Source organism: Corvus kubaryi, unplaced genomic scaffold, assembly GCF_017639235.1.
Source record: "Corvus kubaryi isolate FWS band 111438036 unplaced genomic scaffold, C.kubaryi_AGA036_p1.0 36429, whole genome shotgun sequence".
NCBI lineage: Eukaryota > Metazoa > Chordata > Aves > Passeriformes > Corvidae > Corvus > Corvus kubaryi.
In genome coordinates this window covers 1-5,866 of record NW_024580868.1, presented here as the reverse complement: position 1 = coordinate 5,866, position 5,866 = coordinate 1, and the positions used below count along the sequence as shown (strand labels likewise).

The 5,866-nt window shown below is 52.0% G+C and overlaps 1 long non-coding RNA gene across 1 annotated transcript; it reads right to left on the bottom strand.

Annotated features, from left to right (window-relative positions):
* Window positions 1–1,539: 1,539 nt before the first annotated feature.
* LOC121660528 lies at window positions 1,540–5,860 on the bottom strand. The gene is made up of 2 exons (XR_006014704.1): window positions 4,976–5,860; window positions 1,540–3,093 (listed from the first exon to the last, which is right to left on the bottom strand). It is a non-coding gene; the product is annotated as an uncharacterized LOC121660528 (long non-coding RNA).
* Window positions 5,861–5,866: the final 6 nt, after the last annotated feature.

Below are 5,866 nucleotides of genomic sequence, written 5' to 3'. Positions count from 1 at the left end.
GTGCAGTACTACAGTGGCTAGGTTCGGGCAACGATCTCTGGGATAGGATCCTAGTGCACTAGTGTACCTAATGGTAGCTTCAGACCATGGCCACTCAGCTGGTTTTTGGCCCTGGTGTTGTGGTAGGATGCAGAAAAGTATCACTAGTCTTAGCATGGTTTATGTGGTCTTCTTCATGTCCCTCGGAGTTCTTCTGTGAAAAGTAAACACAACAGAGTCTGCCACCAAAAGGCAGAAAATTAGAATGATGGGATTATGCAGCGTGTATGTATCCGATGCTCTCTCCCTAGGGCATCAGAGGCTACCCATGCATATTTATTCAGAGGGCATTTTAGCACTAGTGGTACTTCTCCTACGGTAGGGAGATCTACCAAAACAGGTTGTCCAGGGTAGTGTGCAGGATTCTTAGGATCATTTGGTCCCTGTAGTGAGAGAATTATGCTTGGAGCTGTTGGGAAAAAGACAGTGATTTTGGGACACCCGTTTACCCCCCATCTATCATTCACACCTTTCACAGCTTCCCATAGGCGAACATCCCAATTTCCCTCCTGTGGTTTCAAAAGTCCTTTCAAGAGACCATTGGTCCTTTCTACAATGCCGTTAGCTGAGGGTAGTAAGGGGTGTGAAAAGTCCATTTAATCCCTTCACCTTTTGCCCAGTTCTGTACAACTTTGGCAGTAAAGTGAGACCCATTATCAGATTGAATTTCTTGTGGTTTTGGGAAGTTCCAAACCATCCCTGCAATGCTTTAACAGTATTATCTCCTGTAGCTCTTTTAAAAGCATTGGCCTGGACTAACCCAGATATAATCTCTACTCCTACCAGCACAAAGTGTTTACCTCCCGACTTTTTAAAGGGGCCGATATAATCTACCTGCCACGCGTCCCGTAAGCCTTTACCCTTTCTTAAATGCAGAGGGTCATCTTCCAAAGGGTGTCTTTCTAGCCATCTGCGGCGTTGTTCACAGGCTGATATGCATGTTTTACGCATTTCTCTGGTAACAGACCAACCGCGAGCAAGGGCTTCTTTGTACAAATCTTTTGCACCTGTGCGTTGTCTTTTTACATGCAACCATTCTAAGAAGTGCTCCCAGTCCTCTGTAATTTGATCTTTTTTCACAGGACTTAGTCTTGCTAATTCATCAGCTCTATTGTTCCACTCTCCTGCTGGATTTCATCTGTCTGGTGAGAGGCTACCCACTCCACGGCAAAATTCCCTTGACTTGCAATACTTAGAATTTCTTGCTACTTTTCCTTTTGCCATACTGGGATTCTGTTAACTTCACAATCATTTTGCTGCCAAAAAGGAAGCCACTCAGTCCATCCCTTAAACACAGCATAGGAATCGGTGTAGATACAGACGGGAGAAGTATTCTGTGCCTCATGTTGGAAAACACTCCAAACAGCTATCAGCTTGCCAACTTGGGCACTGCCTTCCCCCTCTGTGATAATTCGTTCACCTGAGGAAGTGTGGAGGGCTACAGCCTTCTATTTCCACACCTTTCCTTCTCGCTTGGCAGAAGCATCCGTAAACCAAGAATTTGCTGACTGTTTGGGGGAAAAAGGAGGGGCTACTTTAATGACTGAGGCAGGTTTGTCCTGGCTGCTACCCAAGTTTTCAGTTTCTTGGATTGCCAGATTTTTTACAGCTCCTTCAGTTATTGAGAAGACGTTACAATCATGTTCAAGCTGAGCGTACCACTTCCTTACTGAGGTCCTCTGGGCCACCCCGTGAGGTGGGGGTGGTGCCAGTAGAGACGGCCTTAATAACTTTGAAAGGGCCTCTCAAAACAATTGGTTGTTGTTGTGCAATCTTCTCCACTTCTAGGAGAGCCAAGCTAACCACAAACAATCCCTTCTCCCAGGTAGTGTACCTTTTTTCAGCATCTTTAAAGCCACGGGAGTAAAAACCAGCAGGTTTCGTCGGACCCTCAGGACCCCGCTGCCATATGTGTACTGACAACCCTGAGGAGACAAATCCCCATTCCACCTGAAAAGCATCTGTAGGATGAATAAGGCCCAGGGCTTGGTGAGGCTGTTGCTTCAAAAACCAACAATTGCAGTGCTTCTTCTTGAGAAGCACTCCATTCCCATTTTGTCCCTTTTCTTAACAAGTTATAAAGAGGTCTGGCAATTATGGAAAATCTGGGATGTGTTTTCTCCGGAACACTAATAATCCTAAAGCATGTTGGAGATCTTTTTTGGATTCAGGCATTTTAATCTGATCTAAAGAGGTTAGGGTATCAGGTGGGATACGTGTCATACCTCCTTTCCCCCAAATTCCCAACAATTTCACTTCGTGTGAAGGGTTTTGGGTTTTTTCTGAGGGAATTTGCAAATCAAGGCTTTCTAAGTGGGAGGTTATTTTCTGTTGGGTATCTCTCACTTCTTCTATTTCATCTCCTCCCACAAGGGTATCATCAGTGTGTTGATGAACAGCTAGATTGTCCGCTTTGGGTACTTCTTCGAACTCTTGGGCTAAAGCGTGATGAGCCAGGGTAGGAGAATGTTTGTACCCTTGGGAAGCCTAGTGAAAGTGTGTTGCTGTCCTTCCCATGCGAAAGCAAAATGGTCCGTATCTTCTGGCTGTAAAGGTGTCATAAAAAACATGTCTTTGACATCTATAGGTGGCATGATTGAATGAGCCTTTTCTTGAATCAATGTTATGAAATCTGCTAGATTGGGATCTGCTGCTGTAAGAGGGTCTGTGTTAGCATTTAGCCTCCGAAAATCTATTGTCAGCCTCCACTTCCCATTAGGATTTCGCACTGACCACACCGGAGAATTGAAAGGAGAATGGGTATTAAGTATTACTCCTTGTTGTCGTAGCTCTGCCTTTTCTTCTGGAGGATCTTGTCTGGCAGCTCTCTGAGCCTCTTCACCTTTGGCAGCGCCGCAGCATCCTTGGAGTCATGGACTGGCAACTGGCAGCTCCAGGACACTTGTTGCTCCTATGATGCTTTTCTCTGGGATAATCTTCTTGGACACGGCCTGGCTCCAATTTTTACTCCTAGGCCTTTTGTGGCAATCTGCATCCTCAGCCACAAGCAGGTTCTGCAGATCGACGTGGCTCTGGGGAAGCAGGGACTCCTGTCTGTTGGCAAAGAAAACAAAGACAACTTGTAAGAAGAGACCCTGGAGCTTCTAGTTAGAAGAGAAAGAACTATTCAATCAAGGCAGGGCCGATGGAGGAAACTGTCTTAAATGGAACAAGCAGCAGAAGCACAGTAGTTTTGCAGAAGAAATTCTACTTCCAGCACTTGGCTTAGCAAAAAAGCCTGATGTTGCTATGAGAGACATGAGTTCATGTCTAGTATTGGGTAGTAGACATCTGAACATTTAAACTATTGGCTTTCCAGGCTCACACTCTTCAAACCTGAGAGTGAAACTGTTCTAAAAGTTAGAGATGCTTGGATCCTGTGGGTCCCCTCAAGGTATTCCCCACCCTGTGCCGCCGGCGGGTCCCCTCAGGGCAGCCCCCGCCGCCTCATGGCACCCCTTCCCGCCTTTGCGGGTCCCCTCAGGGTACCCCCCACCCTTTGCTGCCCACGGGTCCCCTCAGGGCAGCCCCCGCCGCCTCACGGCACCCCTTCCCGCCATTGCGGCTCCCCTCAGGGAACCCCCCACCCCTTCCCGCCTCACGGCCCCCCTTCCTGCCGTTGCGGCTCCCGTCAGGGTGCCCCCCCCCGCAAGCCCCCCCTTCCCGCCATTTATGCGCCACCCCACAGCACCCCTCAGGCCACCTTTTTAGCCCATCCAGCCACAGCAGGCAGACCCCCCAGCACCAGCAGAACACCGCAGCCCCCATGGAAGGACAACACCCACACAAAAAAGGTTAGAAAAACACACAGAGGGTGGCAGCCAAGGAGGGACACTGCAGGGGGACACAAGGCCAAAAGCCCAGGGGGACATTCCAGGGGGACATAATAAAGGCCAAGAGCCCGGGGGGAGTCCAGGGAATAAAGAGAAAGGGCTCTAAAATCACACACTACAAAACAAACACAAGCCCTGTTCCCTAAACCTAACCTTAACCAGGACCCCAAACAACACCCCTTTCTCCCCAAAAGCAGCCAGAGGCAGCAGCCCTCTCCACAGCATGAGGCAATCACCCTGAATGCTGAACCAGTGCCAGCACCCTCCCCACAGCTGGAGGTAAGAATCCCAAATGCCGATCCAATGCCAGCACCTTCCCCACAGCTGGAGGTAATAATCCTAAATGCTGAGCCCATGCCAGCACCCTCCCCACAGCTGGAGGCAATAATCCCAAATGCCGAGCCCATGTCAGAACCCTCCCCACAGCTGGAGGTAATAATCCCAAATGCTGAGCCAATGCCAGCACCCGCCCCACCTAACCCTAACCCCAAACCCTAACCCCTAGCCCCCTAGCCCCCTAGCCCTGACCCTGACCATGATCCCTAACCCCCAACCCTAACCCCAACCCCCTAGCCCTAGCCCTGACCCTAACCCTATAGCCCCAATACCAATACAACGCCAGGACCACGCCAGGAGCCCGCCACACAAGGGACAATGCACGCAGGCCAGAGACCAGCAGGTAAGGTTCAGGGGCCAAGTGGGACAGTAGTACATAGGGTGGAGGGGGCAGAGGGACAGGGGCAGGGAACACAGAGGCACAGGGCCAGGGGCCAGTGCCACGTTAGGTGCCACACACCACCATCAGGAGTAGAAGCCAGGTAGCAGGGGCCAGATGACCACAGTAGGGGTCAGGGGTCAGCAGTAGGTGCCAGGTATCAGGGGCCAGGTGACACAGGTAGGGATCAGTGCTAGGCATCAGGTGACAGCACCAGGTGTCAGGTGACAGTGCCAGATGTCAGGTTACAGGTGTCAGGTGATAGCACCAGGTGTCAGGTTTCAGGTCAGGTGACAGCACTAGGTGTCAGGTTTCAGGCCCCTCCCCTCATGCCACACCCCCACCCCTCCCATAACCCCACCCCCTACCTCTAGGAATCTGTACGCACCCGCCAGGTGAACATTTAGGGTTTTCCTGAGGGTTTCTGTGGCATAGGGTCCAGGTCAGGACCCAGGCACCCAGTCAGGGCCCAGGCACAGGTCACAGCCCAGTATCCAGGTCAGGGTTAGGGTTGCAGGGCAGCAGCGCAGGTACGGGCCAGGGGTGCAGGTTAGGGGTGCAGGTGCGTGCTAGGGGTGCAGGCGCAGGTGAGGAGCACAGGTTAGGGGTGCAGGTGCAGGTGAGGGCCACAGGCTAGGGGGTGCATGTGCAGGGTAGGAGTACAGGCTAGGATTAGGGGTGCAGGTGCAGGGTAGGAGGCAGGGTTAGGGGTGCAGGCCAGGGTTGCAGGTGCAGGTGAGGGCCACAGGCTAGGGGGGCAGGTGCACGGGAGGATCAGAGGTTAGGGGAGCAGGCCAGGGGTGCATGTGCAGGCTAGGAGTACAGGCTAGGATTAGGGGTGCAGTCCAGGGGTGCAGGTGCAGGTGAGGAGCATAGGCTAGGGTTAGGGGTGCAGGGTAGGTGGCAGGGTTAGGGTCAGGGTGAGGGTCAGAGGTTAGAGTCACGGGTCAGGGCCACAGGTTAGGGTTAAGGTTAGGGTTAGGGTTAGGGTCACGGGTTAGGGGTTAGGGTCACGGGTTAGGGTCACGGGTTAGGGTCACGGGGTTAGGGTCACGGGTTAAGGTCACGGGTTAGGGGTTAGGGTCACGGGTTAGGGTCACGGGGTTAGGGTCACGGGTTAAGGTCACGGGTTAGGGGTTAGGGTCACGGATTAGGGTCACGGGTTAGGGTCACGGGGTTAGGGGTTAGGGTTAGGGTTAGGGGTTAGGGTTAGGGGTTAGGGTTAGGGGTTAGGGTTAGGGTTGGGTTAGGGTCACGGGTTAGGGTCACGGGTTAGGGT